This window comes from Triturus cristatus, chromosome 2_2 (genome assembly GCF_964204655.1).
Source record: "Triturus cristatus chromosome 2_2, aTriCri1.1, whole genome shotgun sequence".
Lineage (NCBI taxonomy): Eukaryota > Metazoa > Chordata > Amphibia > Caudata > Salamandridae > Triturus > Triturus cristatus.
In genome coordinates this window covers 392,666,038-392,687,798 of record NC_140582.1, presented here as the reverse complement: position 1 = coordinate 392,687,798, position 21,761 = coordinate 392,666,038, and positions in this window count along the sequence as shown.

Sequence of the window (21,761 nt, the reverse complement as noted above, 5' to 3'; positions counted from 1 at the left end):
GTAAGGATTGTCAAAGCAAGGACTGCCTTCATTCAGCTAAAGAAGATCTGGTGCTCCAAGGACCTAACCCTGGAAAGCAAGATCAGGCTTTTTTAACATCAAAGTAAAATTGGTTCTTGTGTAAGGAGCAGAGACTTAGAGAACAACAGTGACCACCACTGACAAAGGTCAGCCCTTCATCAGCGGCTGTCTGAGTAAAATCCTCCAAATCTTCTTGACAAATGCCATCACCAACAACTACCTATGGCTGCAGACTATCCAACTCGCTGCTCATGAAGAAATCAAGAAAAGAAGCTGGGTCTGGATAGGTCACACCAGCCGCAAGCCTGCATCAAACACCAACAGGCAGGCTCTAACCTGGAAACCTCAAAGGAAAAGAGAAAGGCTCTGAAACACCTGGTGCCAAGGTGTTAAGGCTGACTGCAAGGAGAGGGGTTACACCTGGAGTCAGATTGAAAGAAAAGCCCAGGACAGAGGTGACCGGAGAGTCCTGTTTGGTGGCCTAAACCCCCGGAGGGTTAGTAGGCATAAGTAAGTAAGTAATTCAACTTGGCAGTATAATCCACCCTTGTCAAGCCTTAAACTTCCCTTTCATTACATATAAGTCACCCCTAAGTTAGGGCCTAGGGTGCCCATAGGGCAAGGTGCATTGTAATTAATAGGTTGGACATGTATTCTTAAGTTTGACATGTCCTAGTATTGAAAAACTCTTTTTTACACTGCTTCAAAGCCTACCTTTGTTATAGGGTAACATTAGGTTACTTTATTACAATTAATAAGTGTTATCTTTGGTTTAGGAACAGGGAACCATTTCATGTTTGGTGTCTGAGAAATTATAATTAAAAATCCTCTCTAATGATAAAGTCGGATTTTAAGTGACAATTTTGAAAATGCCACTTTTAAAAATGTGCCATTTTCATATCCTAAACATGTAATGCCTGCAGTCTGTTCATGGGTGATATGACTGGGTGCAGTAGGCAGTTGAGCTTGGTTTATTCCTCCCAGACAAAGGAGGAAGTAGTGATGCCTGGATGGGCTAGCAACATGCAGAATGGCAAAAGGAATTGGACACAGCCCTTTTAGCAAATGAATAGGCTGTGCTCGGCCTTCACACAAAGGACTTGTCACCCCTTCACTGTTCATGCAGCCAGCTTGGAGCCAGAGCAGGGGAGTCAGGAAATGTCAAGCACTTTTAATGGAATTCTCTTGAAATGTCTCCTACTTCACAAAGCCTTAACAAGGGGGGCACATGGCCTACCATTCCCTTTCTAACACATATCATTAAAATATTGGGCCCAAAGGATCGGGTCCTTGAGCCTCTTAAAGGCTTGGGGACCAGGCCATGAACCCCTTCCTATAAAATTAACTATGCCCTTCCCCCCGGCCCTGACTCATCCCAGTGGTTTTATTATCTTTCTCACAGTTTTATATTTTTACTGCAGATCTTCTGCGAATGTGTCAGCAAAATTAAAAAAATAACATTTTTGGCTGGGACTGCACCACCAGGCATAGGGGTTCAGTGTATCCCTAACCTGTCCACTATGTATTTCTTTTGCTTTTTATTTAGAACTTCAGACTGAGTCAGGAATGCTCTTGCTGACTCAGCCACCAGAAAAGCTGACTTATTACAAACCACTGATGCTGCTATGGACGTGGACGAGACTTATTTCTTTCCCATACCATCTGCAAATGTTTTGTTTCTGGAAAAAGGCTGTGGGAAACAGCATTGGAACAAGCAGAAATGCACAAGGGTCTCTAAGGGAACATGGAGAGACAGTACACGGTATGGGATTACAGTGAAATGTCTACTTCCTAACTTTGGAAGATTGTACCATAGAGTTGCCCTTGTTGATAGAGATGGTGTGCTTCATACCACAGAAACCCAGTTGTACGCCCACTTCTTTTCTCCTATGTCCATTCCTCTGTCACTTACCAATCACAAAATGCTGTGAAAGAGATTAATGCCACCCTGCTGCTCAACCTTCCACTTAAGGCCTTGCCAGAGACTATGAAACACACTTCACTTCAACAGGCTACGCAGGAGATTTGCACAGCTCTAGGGATGGGTCAGCACCTATCACCTCAAAGTCAGCCGGCAAAGTGGAACAAAGCAATGGGACACAAATAATAAAATAAAGCAAAGATATGATCTGAAATCCAATTAAAATAGCCTGATGCCTTGCCGTTAGTTCTGTGGCCCATCCGGACCATACAACTCAGAAAACGAAACTGGTGTGAACATGGGCTTCTATTGGAATTCTCTGCGGCATATTATCAAGCCCATTATCACCGCTTTAGCGGCTGTTTCCTGCTACTAAAGCGGCGATAATTGTAACGCCGTCCTTGATAATATGCCCCTTGGTCCCTACAAGATAGTTATGGGGTGGCTACGATATTGCCCTCAAACACTCCCATCTCAGCTGACAAAGGAGATGTACAATTGAACGTGATGCTGTAATCCAAAATTGCTGAAAGCTTATATGCTGTCTTTCATGTTTATGTTCTCTGCACGTTATCTGGCAAATTAAGCCAGATGGTAAAAAAAGGGCCTGGAGGTATGGAAACGTTTACAGGAGTTAAGGTGAGGTTGGATTAAGAGGTTGGGAGCAGATGAGCCAAGCAAGGCTAAAAGTTCCGAGTCGGTCTACAAGGGTGATAAAGAAGGCTGGAAAGGCAGGGAGAGGTAGCTTTGCAGAGAGATTTTCAATGTTTTCAAGGGTTTTGTGAGAGCAATGGCGGGCTGGACCATCTAAAGTAATGCTGAATTCGTAGTTAAGAAGAGAGGGTGGGCAGGTAGAAGCATGCTGTGACTGATGGCGAGTGAATGTCCTGGAATTTCGGTTTAATTTACTTCTGCATGTAACTTAGCTAGTTATCCTTTAGAGAATTAGGATATTTTCTAGTATTAGGTATCAGATTCCCTCTTCAGACCTTCCTCATTGTTGAGGTCATGGACCTGGGTGGGAAAGGGGTTTAATCAGGCTCACAAATACTCTGCCTCAATCTCTCCAGCCTCATTTCTATGTAAACATTTCCTATTTTATGCTATGTTAGTTATGTAAATAAAAACTGTGTTCAGACTGTTTCAAAATAAAAGTAATTTGAGTATTGCTTAAGATTAAACCTGGCCAGATGCAAAGCAGTTGTTTATTAAAGTGCCCAACATGCTTGGTTTACATTCTTTTTCTGTGAACGTTTTCTTCATCTCAGGAGCAAAAATTTACTTTCAAAAATGCATCTTAACGTGATTTTGTGCGCTATTGAAGTTTTAAGTAAGATTATGTCGAACTAATCTTTTACAGGCTGGGATGTTGCAGAAAAGTAGGTTAATCAGTAGCCTATGACCTAATGGAAATATAGAAACCTCGCTCATGGTTAACCCGGTCTGAAATATGAGCACATTATCGATGTATTTATTTTGCTTTTATACAAAGCATTACTTACAAAAAATTCCAGTGCGCTGAACAGAGAAACAACACTGGAATGTAAGAAATCCCTTACAAAGACCCATCAAATAAGGGTATCATGAAAACAGCAGAGATTATTTTGAACAAATCAGTATTTTGAGCCCAACATGAATGAGAGTCTTAGAAGACGAAGTAAGGACACTCTCAAATTTTTGAGGGCAAAGACCAATGGGGAGATTTATGAGGCCCTTGCGCCTCATTTACGCCGCCGTTGCGTCACTTTTGTGACGCAGCGGCGGCGCAAATCCTGCGCCATGCTGCGGGGTATTTACAACGTGACGGATCTGGGAGATGCGTCACATTGTAAAGCCCTGCGCCAGCAGTAGGCGTACCTGTGCAGGGGGGGCGTTCCGGCGCAGGAACGCCTCCTAAAAGTGGCTGAGTGAAATCTACAAGATTTCACTCAGTCACTTTTGAGCCCATGCTGCGTCAAAACCCTGCTCCTGCTTGAAGCAGGCGTAAGGATTGACGCAGCATTGTGAAGATAGGTCCCCCCAAAGCATTGCTGGAGCTGCGTCGCGCTTGCGACACAACTCCAGCAATGCGCCACTTTTACGGCACAGATGCGTCACGCATCTGTGCCGTTTTTGCCCCATGGTGCACCGCATTGTAAATGCGGCGCATCCATGGTGGCGGAGCTGTGGCGCATAATAACTGGCGCATCCCTGCTGATATGCAGGGATGCGCCAGTTATTATAAATCTGCCCCCAAATGTATACTCGGAGGAAAGTGAAGTGGTGAAGAGCATAAAAGAGAAGGTGCAGAGCTAAAATGGCATAATAAAAACAGACAAAAGGGAAGAGTTGCACTGCAAGGTGAAAGTAGAGACAGAGGGATGAAAAAATCACAGTTGCATCAGAAAGACATTCAGTAGACGAGAGGCAGAAGCTAGCTCAGCTCAGGCAGTGATGAAAAGGTGGGTTTTATCCTTTACTGTAATTGATGGAATGTCTCTGACTGTCCCAGGTCAACTGGAGGAAAGTTCCATCGGGTGAGGCCTGTTCCAGAAAATATTTATGAAGCAGCCTTGTGAGATCTGAATGTTATGGTCTCCAGACCTGTTATATAAGCTTTTCAAATATGTTTTCCACCAGATTGTCGGGTCAGAACAGTTAGGAGTAAGTGGCAGACAGGAATTAAAATCAACCTTGACTAATCAATATCATGCTGGCCTCGCACTGCCACAAGCAGCAAGTGTGTAGAGCAAGCCAGGCCTTCTCTGCAGGAATTTTGGTGGAAGCAGGTATGCCAACCTTGTGCGTCAGTTGATTGGACCAGATTGGGTCCAGGGCAGTAGTAGGCACAGAACTAGAGAGGACTCCCAAGTTCCTGGATGGCAAATTCGGCCTTACAACCAAGCATACGGAAAGATTAATATTGCTTTATTTGTTTATGGCACGTGTTTGATAATATATTAAATACCGTATTTCTAAGGTTTTTTGGTAAACTGCAGGGCTTGTAAGCGAAGTCAACATTCTGCTGTAGTTGCTACTGATATCTACAGAGCAGGTGACAGCAAATAAAATTACACCTGTAAATACACATAAAGCAAATTAAACTGAAAATCCATAAACAAAAGCATTGCTTAATTCACACATTGTCTACAATCTGTCTGGTTGGCTAACGTTTTTAGGTATGACTGGCATATTTATGTTTGCATGTTTACAGTAATAACTCTTTGTACGTTTTGTATTGGGAATGCTATGTTTCTCATTATGCATGTGTGAACTAAAATGAATATATGTGAAAATGTACAGAGCGGTGAGGTTTATTTTTCCAGTGCTATGCTCTAGACATAGTGAACAAATTGTAAGTCACGTTACTGTGGACCTCAATTTCAGATGGTTCTTCATGGCTAAAGAGTTCTCCTTTGTGCCATGAAGCTACTCTGTTACTGATCTGAAGCCAAGCAGGAGAAATCTGGGTCAAAATGTAAAATAATACATTGAATAAAAGGTAGACACAAACATATTTTAAAAGCTGCCAACAACAACATTCAATTTTATTATGATATGGAGCTCCAAAGAGTTCCACATAAAAGTATACCAAAACAAGCATTGGCATAGCCAATAGGTCTCGCCTTTGGGACCTTATAAGTGTTTAGCCATGCAACAGTTGCATAACTAAATACTTATAAGGTCCCAAAAGTGAGACCTATTGGCTATGCAAGGCGGCCGCGTGGCCGCGAAAGTGAAAGTGATCGCGATCACAATCAAACATCAAAGCAACCATGCGGCCGCGAAAGTGAAAGTATTCGCGGTGAAGCGCGGTGCGCGCGCCCGCGCACCTGCACTGTAGCTCTAGGCTGGCCTGGTAGCACTTTTTGGAGCCCTCTCAATAAGTCTCGCCAGACCAGCGCACGCGCTGGGTCAGGCGAGACCTAAAAAACTCCAATATACCAGAAAGCTATGCCAATGCTTGTTCTAATAGACAATATCAGTGGGCCAAAATACATAATCATAGAACTTTGAAACATGTGTAACATAATTCCTTTACGCAAGTGACAGACAGGTAACATTATATCCTGACAATGGAAGCATCAACCCAGAAAATGCCTGTGAGACGACTGGCAGAAACTCGAATCCAGGAAAGGGATAGCACAATGACATTGTGCTTCTCTATACACACATCCTGTAGTAAAAGAGTGCCTATGCAGAGCCAGCAGGGTCTTTCAGGTGTTTGCTGTGGAAGACGCGCCCCCCTACACAAGAGTAGTAGTTAGCATACTACCATTCACTTTTACAGCACAGAGACCCCAGCACTCCCCAGGAGCCTCTATGGAGTGAGTGTAAACTTGCCTTCCCCAGCATCCAAGTGATGTGTTGCTCCTTTCCACCGGCAACACAGCATTCATGGATTCAGCTACATGTGGACAGATGGAAGGCCTTAGCAGGTGAAGAAGGTCGGCCTGGGGAGGTTGCAACAAAAATCACAGGACAGACCCTTTAATCCCTGAACTGAGTGGCGAGCAGAGAATTAAGTAGGTTCTTTATGTACTTGAGGGTGAAAGCATTTTCTTGTAAGTCAGAGGGTGGTAGTAGGAGTGAGGCAACTACGTTGAGTTTTACTTGGCCAGAGATCCTGTAAAACATACTGACTACATAAAGGGGCATATCAACAAGCAGGCGATAAAAAATTATCGCCGCTTTTGCGGCCGTTTTTTGCCGCAAAGCGGCGATAATTTTATCGCCTAATCAGCAAGGGCACGCTAACGCGTGAAACCTTGCTTTAGCGTCAGGATTCCTAACGCCCAGCTTTGCATCTCTAATGAGATGCAAAGTGGGCGTTCCTGACCTGACATGACAGGAGAAATGTCGCTAAGCGACATTTCTCCTATCAGCAATCCTAAAGCTATGAAGCATAGCGTCAGGAAAAGTAGCGATAACCCCTGTTATCGCTACTTTCCTTACGCCTGCTTCAGGACTGACTTAGCCATGATATCCTATGGAAGCTGGATATTATGGCTAAGTTTGTGAGTCCCTATCAACTAGCTAACGTGAGATTATCACTGGGTTTCCAGCAATAATCTCACGTTAGCCAGTTAGCGCTAGGATTTTTATCGCCGATGAGATAAGCGTTGCTAATAGCACGCTATCTCAGCGATAAAAATCGGCGCTAGCCGGCGATAATTATCCGAGCGCTAAGTGCGCTCAGCGATAATTATCGCCGGTTGTTGTTGATATGCCCCTAAATTTGTTTTTATAGAGATTCTCAGTCTGAATTCGGGCATTAGTTTAGTTTAAAGCGAAGATAAAGGAACATAGTTGCCGGATAGCTGTATTGGGTTTAATGCTCATTTTATACTAGGTTGTGCCTGCATCAGCTACGACTTGATTGTAGCCGGGAGGTCATGGTGTAGAAGTTATGGCTTCCAGTACAGGTGGTTCGGCACTGGGTACACTGTTGCAGAGACCTTTTCAGCAGATATGGAAGGCCAGGCCAACCACCATGCCCTTACAGATTGGAATTATGAATATGACAAATATAGAAAAGGTCAGCAGAGCGAGGCAATACATGATGAAGCGGGCAGCAAGGAAAGGGAGGGAGAATGTTTAGCAGCACTGACTATGAGGACATATGGAAAGACAAGCGTGGGATGGATTTGCCGCAGAGAGGTACATGGGGAGGGAAGCGAAAGAGCAAGTCCCACGGTGGAAATGGTGGAAGAGCCGGACAAGGATGATAAAGAGTGTTTAATAGTGGCAGCGACAGCTGATCATCTTTTTACAAAGATAGAGGCAAGCATTAATTCAGAAGAAGTTGACAAGACAAACTTTAGCATGCAGGTAAATGTCTGCCAATAAAAGTCAGAGAAAGGTAATATAGGAAACTGGTCATTGGCTTAATGGGATTCCAAGACGTGTTCAGCATGCGAAGAAGCAATGGGTGATGAGTGACAAAAGAGAAGAAAAGTATGCCTAAAAGAAAGGAAAGTATTGCAAGGAAGAATAGGATGGGAGGTGCTGCAGTAAAGCAGCAGGAAGACGATGGCCAAAGGGAGGGAACATGTAAAACAATGTTTAATATGAAATTAATTCTATATTGTTCACTCATGCGCTACTAGTAAAGATTTTTTTTTATATCTATATGGAACTACTGAGAGAAAAACACCAATTGGTATTAGACTGCTACGTTATCAAAAATGTTCTGTGAATTTGTCTTTTTATTAAATGAGGGAATAAGCTGTTGTATTCAAGTAACGCACGGAGAAGGCCTTAAAGTGAAGAACAAAGTTTACTACGTTCCTAAAACCTTAAAGAATCGACCACACATGAAGGACTTCATTAAAAGAAAACAAAAAGTAATTTTCTGTCAAACTGCATTGGCTCTGGTGAATATTTGTCCTGTACATGCCCACTTCATCTTGAACCTACAATAGCAATGGTTATCAAGTGCAAGGACTCACTGATTTTGGCAAAATCAATTCTCAATGTCCATCTTCATACCACTGCTTCAGTACACTGACAAAAAACAAATTCAAAATGTTTCTAGAAGTACATAGTGCAATGGGAGTTGGTCTATTGCCAAAGTTTATTGTCAGACTACCTAATGCTAGCAACATGTTCAATCTTTAAGAAGCGGGTTGCTAACGGCAAAAATAAGCATACATACTGTGATGGGAAATCCTCTCAGATTTCAATAGTATCCTTCCCATCTTTTGGTCGAGCCTGGGCAGCGCATGCGCTGCGAGGCACGCTGTATTCAGGTAGGGACGTGAAGCTCCGCCCATATTTTTCATTGGTTTGTTTCATTGTTCACTGTAAATTGTGGCTGTTCATTGGTCAATAGGACTAGTAGTCCCACCTTAGTACAGCCTTGTCTCATTTTGTAACCTCCCATGGCGACACCCCTCGTTACGTGTGTTGTTACTTTGTAGGCTTTCATTACAGCCTCCAAGCACAATTTTCTCAAATAGCTTTGTCCTGCCTGCTGTTAGGACTCGCTCTCTCCTAACCATTTTTTTAATTATTTATTTTATAGCACGGGCGCCGAACGCATTTACAATGCAATAGGTCTCACATCTGCGAGAGTGTAAGCTATTGGCATTGTATATGTCCATGCCTTTTATTTATCTATGATAAAAACAACACATAAATAAAAGGCATTGTCATTTACAATGGCAAAGCTCAAACTCTCGTAAATGTGAGACCAATTGCATTGCAAATGCTCGGACCACAACCCGGAAAATACAGATACGTGCGTGTATACAATTCTTGTTGGGCGGACGAATACATTGGTCACAAATGAACTCACGTCTTGCAGGAACATTCCAATAAGCGTTAGTTTAGTGGCCTTATTCTGAAACGCAAACCCTCTGATAACACTGCTGCTGTGTGTCGCTACTAAGTCACAAATAAAGCACTGAAAAATAACATTAAAATATACATACTATATATGGCTTTGTAGTTTGTTCAGTGTGCTATCCAAATAAAACGTTTTTGTCTGCTACAGACGTGTCAAAATATTTTTACACACCCCCTGCATCACGAACCAGCATTGACAAAGAGTCCAAAACGTGCCAGACTGCATGTTATACCCACACAACTAAAGGAACTAAACTAAATTTGTGAAATAGCATTTCTTAAAAGCTATAGGACTCCTGATTCCAAGTAAAAGGCGTCTCGGACTCGGACCTTTTTAAACAGTTGATCCCCTCAATGATTCCAAGCAATAACTATTACAGCCAAGGTGTAAACAAACTCCACTCTGGTATTTGGTTGCTTAAAGCCTTTATCCTTGTCTTTCGGTAACCGGGGCTGTGGTTACCCGTTCCAGTGGTGTGTACGAGGGACAGGACGCGGGATCGGGGTTCGCCCCTTCCGCCACTATTATAAGTGAACTTCAGGGAGGTATTCCGTGAGGGGCAGTCGGGAGCCAAAATTAGGGGCAGTTGGGAGCCAAAATTAAGGGCAGGAATGGCTCACCGAGGCATCCTCTCCATGACAGCCGCTCCGCTGCGGAGGTCTCCAGCGTGGTGCCCCGCCCGTGTGGAGGAGCTATGGGCAGCCCGAACTTCACTGACGCTTCCCGGGCCGCCTGTGACATAAAGTTCCTCCCCGCCAGACAGCGCCACAGCACTGACACCAAACTCACCTGCTGAGCGCCCAGCCTTCCGTCCGCTGACGGGGTCCCGACTGTGCCTGTCCAGCTCAGGGCGCGCCCGGCCCGAGGCAGCTGGAGATGTGAATAGGACCGGAGTCGGTGTCCTGACTTCCGCCGAGGAGAGCCGCCCAGCCTGTACGCTGCATCAGAAGCGCGTCGCATCCCGTGACCTCCTTCAGAATTTTTTCTGGCATGCAACACGTCCCACCACTCGAGTACTGCCCTCAGAGAATCGTAAATTATGTCAGTGTGAAACCACTCTGCCGCCCCGACGCTGGCCCAGCAGTATGGGACGCAGACAGAAAATGGCTGAAGGACATACACAGCCTTAAAAGGAGATTAGACAGGCATCTTGCTTGGCTTAAGAGTGAAAGCAGAATCTGATCCATCGGTAAATCTGACGACAAAACTTTTGAAAACAAGCACATGCGCGTGCGGCGGGAGGGGGGGAGAGAGGAGGGGGCCTGCATGATTCCCTTACGGGAGCGAGCAGCAAGGCACTATAATTGCTACCATATGGCGCCAGCTGCTCGCTCCTGCAAGTGAATCTCCAGACGTGCACGCGTTGCCATTGGAAGCAATGTAAAGTGTGCACGTTTTTGCAGGGAAAGCTGTGCTGATGACTAAAGTTCTCTTTCCTAATCAGCGCATGCGCGCTGCATGGGCGAGACCTAAAAATGTCCAAAGTGCAAGTGCTCGAGTATAATAACAGTTTTGGGAGTCCTTTAATTTTTTTTATTTATAATGAAAAATGAATTTTGCCCTGAGTGGACACTTCACAGATTACATACGAAAGGCCTTACAAAATGTCTAAAGTGCAAGTGCTCAAATACAATTCCAGTTACCCAAATCCTGCAGTTTACCATCCTAACTTGGTCAGTGCACATCATGTCATACCATTGAATACTCCAATGGCTTCGCCTGTATAATGCAAAAAATCCGAACATTCTACTTATAATATACATTGAATTTGCTCAGAAGAGACACTGTCAAGCCCACTACATCTAAATACAATGGATTAGTCCTTTTCTAAAATGTATTTAAAAATTGTTTAAAAAAGCAAAAAAATATGAAATACACTGGTTCAGACGGGGGGGGGGGCATGAGACTTTTGAGCCTCCTCAGCTGTAGCAATGTTGTATTTAAAATACAGTGGGCTCAAAAAAAGACGTTGCAATGGTTTTAAAAGGGGATAGACAAATAAAACATGATTTAGATCCTGCACCCAGTTTCCACATAGGTGAAAGAGTCTATCCTGCCTTGGTAAATCCTCCCACGTCCCTGTTATAATTCGCAGGGGAAGCAAGTTCAACCTTAGCAACAAGATAGTTCTTCACATTACATGGGGAAGATTCCATACAACGTAAGGTTGAGGCTGTTTATAAATGCTGGTCCCTGTTATTATATAATTACTGGAATGCACTGAACACAATACCATATCTCTTTTCGGGAGATTTCATAAATTATTTTTTTTATTCGAATTTTCAAAACTTGTTTTGGTAGAGGGCCCACGCCACTTCAAATCAGTCTGCCGCTTTCTCTTAGTTCCTAAAGACAATGCTTTTTCCCTTTAGGGAGGCAAATATTTCCTCTCGCATTGCTACCCGTAAGGGGTTCTCAACACTACTCCGTAGTGCATTGCTCCATCAAAGGCACACAGCATTGGCGAACACATGAGTCAAAAGTAGCCTGAATTCGAGCCGGATCACCGCTATCGAGGCTGCGCGGTTCAGATTACACATTTGGTGCCAAATGTGCCCTTCTACTCTCTCAAAATAAACCCACTGCTGTTCATCCACTGATGCACAAGCGTAACTCAGAATGGGCAGGATTTTAATTTTGTAAACTGATAAGACATGTGCAAAGTGTCTTTGCCCGCAACATTTATAAAGTTTGACGATTGCAGAGGCCTGGGATATTGCCTTACTTCTGCACTGGTCAATGTGATTACTATTTGAACACTTGCTTGAAAAAATTCTTCCTAGAAATGGGTACAACTTCACTACATCAAGTTTATCTTTCCCCAAAAACCAATGCATAGTTTTTCTAACTTTGCATCCCCGATATCTAAAAAACATAATTTTACTTTTTGAGGTATTTATTTTTAAAGAGTGATCTTCCGAGTAGTGTACTAACTCATTAAGTCGCAATTGTAGTCCAATCAGGGTTAGGACTAGCATGATGGCATCATCCGCATAAAGCAGGAAGCTCATTTCATTATTCCTAATTTGAGGGAATCCCCTTTACAGAGCCCCACCCTACTCGGCTAATCATTAATATTAAGAGAGAAAAGGAGAGGGGCTAATAGGAACCCCATGCTTCAGCAGATTTTGAGTCTCTACTTTACTCGACAAGCCCTAGTTACCTCCCATCAAGACCTGGGTCCAGGTGAAGGAATGCAGTGTAATGATCAATCTGAGCAGATGCCTGGGGATACCCATTGTGGCCAGTTTCCTCCACAGTGTCCCCCGGTCAATCGGCTGAAAGCCGTGGAGAAATGTATATAAAGGCTGTGTATAAGGATATTCCCTTGCACATTGAACATTTTTTGATCAAGGTTTGCAGGGCAGTAATATTATCTAGAGTGCCACTATGCTAACGGAACCCGGCTTGCTCCGCGGCAACAAAGTCATTTCCAAAGGCCCAATCCTGGAGGTGAAGAAGTATGCTCTTGGCAAACAGTTTTCCAGTCGCATCCTATAGTGTGATCTGCCTAAAGCTGGCAGGGGATGCTTTAGGACCCTTTTCATATAATGGAACCACAATACTTCCTTTCCAAGAGAACGAACTAGTCCCATGTGCATAGCAGTAGGAGAATACCTGACAAAGAAATTGTGCCCATGCAGAGCTATCTTGTTTGATTATAGCTATCGGTAAATCATCTGGGTCCATCGCACCAGAGTACCTTGCCCCTTTAATAAAGCACTCCTCCTTACGTCCCCCCCCTCCTTACAGGAGGGGGGGGACGTAATCATTCCCCATGGAAGACTCCAAGGTTAGCTCTAAATTGGGCCAGACCATAGGATTTCATGCATATAACTGTGAGATATTTTAGGTCCATTCAGAATCTGATGTTAAAATGGCTTTCGCCTTAATTCTACTATCAAAATATTTAGCTATCAAAGCCCAATATTTACACGAATCACCAGACTGTGCAACCTCTCTTAGTTTAATCCAATTTGCATCTTCCGCCCTTCTACACTTTGTAGCCTGCATACGTTTTCTTGCCTGCTTCAATATATTAATTTCCTTTTGTCTAGTCACAGAAGACAGCATAAATTGTTTTAATTACCAAGGCAGTTATCTCACGGTTTAATTTCTTTACCTTCTCCGATATAACCACTGGTTGATTAATGCCACCGACCCACTTTTTCCTTCCACACAATCTGAATAAGGCCAGATTCCTCGTAAACCAGGTGATGGGACTTTCCTGTATGGGGTCAGAGGTCGCATTTTCAAAAAGTCTCCCTAGACATGTGAAGTTTTTCTTAGACCAAAAAGTGCGCCCATTTGTTTTATTATACATAATGCTATCGTCTCTTGGGTTCCAAGGCTCCAATGACTTGAGCTCCAGGTTGACATTACTGATAAAATACTATAGTCACTCAAGTTTGTCCCCAGTACCTTGAATTGAGTACATACACCAAAAAACTGGTAGGATATCACCATATAATCAATTAGTGATTGCCCACGTGAAGCATGGAAAGTGAGGGAGGCTGGAAATCATCTGGGAATCACCAGTTTAGAATAACAAGGTCATTTATTCTCAAATAGTGCAAAACATTCAGCCCGTGCCTATCAGATCTAATATGGCCGGGCAACAAGGGTTCAGAGGTGGACCATACATCCTCCAGGTCCTGGTTACAAAATACGCAGAAGCCTGTTCTTATTCTCCTTCCATACTTTTAATCCATTACTTTCTACATGAAGGGCGACCTCCCCGGCGGGGTGGGGGAGCGTCTGAATCAACCCTAGGCTGTTTAACGAGGGAGGGATGATTGACGAATCTATATCACCAGGCAAACTGGTGTACTCTTTTTTAAAAATAGAATAAACCTGCAATGGATTCTTAGGTACTGTTGCATTTATCTTTTCCCTGGGACCAGCATGTGGATGATCCCCTTTCACTTGTTTTTCGGGGTGATACAAGGCATATTATTTAACATAACGCAGTCACTGGGCAGCACTGTCAGAGAGGCCCCCAGATCTTCCCAGGCCCCCACCTTCATTCCCATTTACGACACCCCTATATTAGTCTGACTTGCTTGAGATTTCACCTCATTACCCTTTTCTGCCTTACCTAGACAGGAGCTGACAGAATTGAGCTTCTGCACCCCATCGGGGAAAGACTATCCAGCATGTGATCAGAGTGAATGGTGGATTTCTCAAGCAGAGTTAAAATTGATGAAAGATTCCTCTCTAATACACAAAGTATGTCAAAATTAGCTCTCCCTCCCCCAAATCTGTTGTCGCCCTCATTCGATAATTCCCAAAAATCTTTATTTGGAGACGCCTCAAATTTCAAAAGTCCCAATGATTGCAAAAGGGAAACACTAGAAGGAGTGCTACTGTACAGAGCTGGCATACGAGGGCAACTGACAGGATTATCCGGTGACAGTTTCAATGCCAATTCCTGGGCACCCAACATTTTTAATTTAGCCTCCACTACTTGTTTATTCCCATGTGAGTGGCTATATATGGCAGTGTGTAATCCTCTAAATCCCCAAGTTCAAAGCTGCAATCATCAATCTGAGGCATTTGTGGGGTCACTTTAAGGGGAGAGGGGCCTAATTATGGTTCTACAGCATTCAAAGGACCAGTTTTAGTGACAGGGGACAAGGGGTCCAACGTGCCCACAGGTTCGGACAACAACTTAAAACCAAGAACATTTGTTACGGTTTGAACCTTGACATTCTCCATAACCAAGTCCAATTCCATTTCCATATCTTAGACTGCTATAGTTAAAGCACATTCATCAGTGAGCTGAGTTGGAGGAATTGCTTCCCCTTTGCTCTGTTTGGTGAACAGAAAGGTGTGGGACTATCGTCTCGAATTAAAATGATGGACAAAAACAACCATGCACTCATTCAGTGCTTTTAGGTCTTTGGACCTTTAGAACCCTGAAGAACTTTGCAGCTCCTTCCCGCGAACAGCGCAGCCACAAAAAGGACTCATTCGCTCTCTAACTAGGTCCGGCTAGGTCTAGGTCCGGCTGAGTCTGGCAGCCTGGTTCCGTCTTGCAGCTTACAGGTGCTATTTCAATTTTAAAAGTTTATACTCACAGTGGTACTGTATTGGCACGTAAGTAGATAGATTGATGCAGGCAGGCTGGCGGGTAGGCTGGTAAGTTGTATATGTTGTTTTTTAAAGGAAGCAAGAAAAACTAGGTGGAGCTGAGAGAGGAGTAGATCTGGTCTGAGTGCAAGCATGGCACACTGCAGGATACCCACAAGCCGCACCAAGCACCAGCTGGGCAGTCTACGTGGGTCTCCTAGGGCACACACTTTGCGGCAACTGAATACCGCTGCCACTCTTGCACTCTACCCATCCTCTCCTCACCTCCCTATCCCCAAGCTTAGTGATTGATGTCACTGGCGGAATGAAGAAAAGCAGCCCTGTAGCCGTGGGATGGGATGGGGGACCGGAGCACAGCGCAGAGCCTCAAGACTAACGATTATTGCAGATGGCCCCTCCTCTGACCTCGACCAGGACTTGGTCGGATCTTGCTCGGGTCATCCTCTCTGCCGATACGACCGCAACAGGCTTTCTCCACAGGCCCCAATGGCGGGCTGGCTGGTGTGCCCGCGCTACACCATCACCACCGCCGCTGAGTGCGACTTGCTGCGTACTACGCAGTGAAAAGGTGCAATTTCCAGCTAGGATTAAAAGCTGACAGATGAATTCAAAATTCCAAAACTTAATTAATTGACAAATTAAATGGAGCAATTCAAACTAACCAGTCTACAGCGATTCTTAGACTATTTATGTTATGGAGTGAGAAATGTGGGTTGTTGGTTGCATGCAGGGGGTGACCCCTGTTCAAGCAACAGCCACAATCGCTGTCAGGTTGAAACACTAAAGTCTGGTAGCTTAGCTCCTTATCAGTCAGGCTTAATTTAGAGGCAAATAAATCCACAGTTGGGGCAGGTTCCGAAAGATCACCAACAAATGATCCCTCAGGATGTGCCTGTCTGCTGCCACAAGAACACAATATCAAAATTTCATACACAGAAGAATTGCAAGAGACAGAAAGGAAAATATAATCTAAAACATTTTATTTTTCAAGCACAAATCAGCCAGCACATTTCCCATTAAAAACGACTTCCTCAGGGACCATTTAACAGTTGCAGTAGCCCAGTAAATCAGTCAGGTCATATTTCCAAAGAAGGTTTTCCGAATAACAGTGATGTACTCAGGTTTCAAATGAAAGGCAGTTCTTTGATAACGGGAAGAATAACTGGCATAGTGACGTTCCACGATCAACGAGTCAGCAAAACACTGATTGCGGATCAGCACTATGTACTGAGCGATTTTTATTGTGAAACACTTGTTGGCCAACTTGTTCTTGAACAATACATTTATTAAGTTTATATTTTTCTTTCTGCCCCTCGCATTTCTTTCTGTGTATCACATTTTTTACTTGAAGGAAATGAGTAAAGTATTTATGCAGCACACATACAGTAATAAAGTGAAAACACAACTCAAGAAAAATCCCAAACCATTTAAATAGAGTATATTTGAATGAATGATTTAATACCAAAGCTACAAAAATCCAGTCAGTAGAACTGAAGTTATGAACATTTAAACTTTGAGGTGAAAGCTAGTACCTAAAAGTTCAAAGCACCAACCGTGGACATCTAGTCACGAGAGACTGGGTTAAAGCTGAAAAATATGGCTGATCACAATCGAGCGCAGATTGGATACAAAGAGTGAATTGGGTCTGGTTGGTGCTTTCCATAATGCTTAGTGTCTCACTAACCTGTTTTCCTATGTGGGTGAGATGAGATCTAATGCTAGTTCCCATCTGCTCCCGCCTGTGGGCCTAGGGTGGGAAGGGGAATGGGATGGCAAGAGAGAAAGAGGGAGAGAGAGAGAGAGAGAGCGGCATAGAGATAGAGAAAGAGAGAGAAAGATATACGCAAGGTTCTCGTGATACTGGAATTCCCTTCTGGGCTTGAGAACATTACTGCTTCCATGGTCCTTCTGCAAGGAGAAGGGAAAGAAGAACCTTAATACTGAAGACACTACCCTGCAGTTTCCCTCTATGGTTTCTATGGTCACACTACTTCTACTCAACAGCTTCTATACCTGTTGATGTCTCCTTTTCTGCCTTTGATGCTCCCTCAGTTTTATGTGTTCTCTGTTGTGGTCCTGTGCCTTAAAAAAAAAAAAATAATAATGTGCAGGTTCTTGCTTGACTAAATGATGTATATATCAGGAAAGGAATTAAAACCACAACATATCAGGGCTTTTGTTCAGTGAAGAGGTTTACCTAGGTGATAATATGTCGTAGCACCAACTCCTTTTATGAGTACAGGGTCCTTACTGTTGATGCACCCATCAATGATATGTAACATGCATAGAGCAATATACACATAATTATCAGACAAACATGAGCCAATGTAGAAACCTCCATATGTTGTCTATAGACCCCCCCCAAACAATAGCAGAAGATTGGTAAAATTATAAATGCATCTTAAAACAACAATACAGACACCATAGTATTCCAGTGATGTTAGATTCATATCCCTGGATTGGGGTACACTTCAGCCATAGACTGAGTATAAGAGTGTTTTCTACTATTTGTGCACTAGAATTCGTCCTGCACATTAACACACACACAGCTAATTTACCCCCCTTTCTTTGCAAGGTTTAACGGAATGCATCCAGAGCAGTTTAGCAAACTATAAGATATGCGGTGACCCTTCTTGTCAGGGTACAATGCGCAGGCTTCAAAGGTAGATAATGTATAGAAAATGCGGGGCGTTGCAGCGCAAGTGCATTACTGCCTTTAATCCTAGTTGTTTTGTTATTCTTTTTTGCAGTCTGCTCAAGTGATGCAGGCGAGGGAACAGAAATTCCTGACACTGATGCCGGTGAGGGAACAGAAACTTCAGGAAATGATGCCAGCGAGGGAACTGGAATGGAGAAAGATTCAGCATGAGACCTGCCTAACCAGGAAGTATAGCAAGTGGTGTGTGTCTGTGGGTGCGGCTCCTATATGACTGCCTCTTCTTATGGGGCTGCTCCAGCCTTCCGACGTGATGAGCCTGCATTGCCCTAGGGCAGTCATATAGCCATGTCATGTGACGCAGAAGCATCGACATGGCAGCAGGTTCAACACTTACCTTCAGACTTCGAATTTTTTTTAAAGAAAATTTTTAGAGAAGCTAAAGTTAAGTGGTTCAAGGCTGCAGGTGGTGTCAGAGGGAGGAGCGTTGTCTTTAAGGACCAGCTGGACAAAGTAGTAGTGAAAATTTCTACCTTCAGACTTAGTCTCTTTTTTGGAAGTCCAAAATCTCCAGCTAGACAAGATTGGAAATAATAGCAAACAAGAGTTCCAGGAGGCCGGATACCCCTCCGATGAAGGACCGCTGAACAGAATCTGCTACTATGGAGAAGAATGTGGCAGGAGTTGCCGCAAAGTCAGGGTGAAAGGCAATGCTCCCTGGGTGGATAGACGAGCAGGTTGGTACCATCTTTTCTCGGTTCTCAGAGCAGTCTTTAGTCAAACAGTTTTGGATTTTGTCTCACTGGGCACATTTAGCACCGTCAAAGGTCCAGGACTGGAAGGACATGTCTTGGAGGGTGCAAGTTCAAGATGGTTGGAGCCATTTCTGTCCCTGAGGCTCTGATCAGGAGGCCAGTTAATAATCCCTTTTAGTCACTCTGGTAGTCCTTGCTTCAAGTGTGGAAATAAGGCTCAGGTAGCAGGACAGGCCTGTGAAGGTTCAAGGCAGGCTCCAGGCAGCAAAGCAGTGTTTCCTGGTGCAACAAAGCTGTATTATGGAGTACACAGCAGGCCACAGCAGCAGGCAGACCTCTAAGTGACCTTCCGTCGGTCAAAACAGTGAACTCAAGAGTGGAACAGAGGGTCCTACTTTTATTCTTGGCAACTTCGCCCCTCCCCTTTTTATGGATTTTTGCCCTGGGGATGGGGTCCCAGGGCCTAATAAAGCTCAGGGAGGGGGGGCATTTGCCCCCCCCTTTACAATGACATGCAGCCCAAAGGGATTATGTTCCCAGGGCCTAATATTCTTGAAGAGGAGGCTACGGTGTCTCCTCCCTATTTTAATGTCATGTGGCCCAGGGGGATGGGGTTGGATGCCTGGTGGTTGGTTGACAATAGGGGCTGGTTTACTATTAGACAGTTTATTAATTCCAATACCACATATCATATCTACATAATTACTTGTATAAGTGGCAAACAATACATTGGTTCGACAGAGTGTCCACTTGAGAGGAGATGGAAAGAGCATATGAATGTTATTAAGAAACATCATAACAAATATCTGCTGGATGAACATTTTAGTACACATCATAAGCCAGATGATTAAGAGAAACTTGGTGGATTGACACTGTGAAAACTAACAGCGGAGCTTAATATAGATGATGAATTATATAGCAGATTCAAATAATTTGAGAAGCCTATCATAGCATTTGTGTAATATATATGTCTTTTGCCTCCATATATAATTTAATAGCCCCTCTGAAACAAGGATGGATTCCTTGAATCTTAAACTGTAATCCAAATGTTTAACATTTTATATGGTTCAATATAAAATGTAATAGGATGTGTTTCTTAATACTGTTTGAAATGCCTTATCCTTCATAGAAAGGCAATAAATGGAACATGTAATGATTAGCATTTTTCATCAGAGATGCCATAGTTTCCATCCTTGGTGTAGGTTATAAGGAAGAGTAGTGGCTTGAATGTGGCTCAAGATGATGTTGAATCCCCCTTATCCTTTAACTGTGCGGGTTCAAGACTCTATAGAGAATCCATTTAGTTTGACTCATTAACTTCTGGAGATTGTGTCACTAATACCTTGAGATTAATCAGTTACATTCGTGGAGTGAAGGAGATGAGATGAAATTAAAATCCTTTAGATATTAATAGTGGTGAATTGAAAGTTTAACTTTTCAATATGAGTCAGGGTGATTAGATCATAGGCATTTGTATATATTTTTATGATTGTGACTTTGAGCCTTGTCACCCACAGAGATTTATATTAAGGTATGTAATCCTATAAAATTGAATTTTAGGCAGTCGTTTGGGCATAGTTATTATAGTTAATGGGGGCTCGTTGCTTGTAAAGGTTTATAAACTATAAAGTATGAGATTAGAATTATGGTATTGATTCTGTTTATTGAAGTCTTTGAATATGCATTAGGACTTCATAATTAGTTCTATTGAATCTATGCCTCCAGACTTAAACCATATGTTATTCTGACCAATGGATTCTAGATTATTGTATCTCTACTTTTATTACATATAATGTGAAGGAAGGAAAGCTAAATGTAAATGCATTTTCAAATAAAAATAGTGTTGGCTCTCTCTGCAGGGACCTCCCCAAAACTTTTGCCTTCAGACCCCATGTTTTCTGAATTCATTTTTGTTTGCATTAGAAATCTAACCAGTGTCAAAGTGCTTGTGCTCTCTTCCTAAAACATGGTAAATTTGGTTTTCACATTTAATTTACTTTAAGGACCTTAGTGTATGGTACTACATGTACCCAGGGTTTGTAAAGTAAATGCTTCTAATGGGCCTGCAGCACTCATTGCACCATAAAAGTAACCCTTTAAAACATGCCTCAGGCCTGCTATTGCGGCCTGCAGTTCAGTTTGAAAACTGCAAATTCTACTGGGCAAATAACCCTTTTTGCTAGTCCTAAATCTTCCTTTTTCATACATATCAGTCACCATAAGGAAGGCTCTTAGGTCAGGGTGTATGGTATGTAAAAAGTAGGAAATGTGTTTATAAATTTTACATATCCTATTAAGAAACAACTCCTAAATTATTTTTTCACTACTGTAACCGCTATCTCGCTGATAGGATAATATTAGGGTACATTATTACATTTAATAAGTGCTAACTTTTGATTGGGAGAAGAAAGAATGCCATATTTAAACTCAAATGAATTGTAATTTAAAATCCCCTTTAATGGTAAAGTTGGATTTTTGATTACAATCTTGAAAATGCCACTTTTAGAAAGTCGGCATTTTCCTGCCCAAAAGCTTCTAAGGTCTTCCAGGAGTCTGTTGATGCACCCCCATTAAAAATGTGTATTGAGCCCAGACAGTCTACAATTTGGGATTAGGTGTGGGCAGACTGGTTGGAGGTGGAGCTGTTCCTTGCCTCACTTACATTTCAAAGGATAGGTCTTGAGCAAACGTAAAGAATCTGACACTAGTCTTTTGTCACCCAGACTTTTTAACGCCTTGGGAGAGGAAGGGAAGACTTTCCAGAACCAGATGTGGGGGTAGAATAGAAAATTCTCTTACTTAAAAAGATGATACCAGGTATCCATTTTGGAACTCCTGAGATGAGCCACTCTTCAGTACACTTCTAGACCTTTGGATACTACAGAAGAAGGACTGCTTTGTTGTCGCTACCAGTGAGCTGCCCTGCTGCTTGTGGCCTGATTTGTTCCCCAGAGGAATGCCTTGCTGCTCCCAGAGGACTGTCCT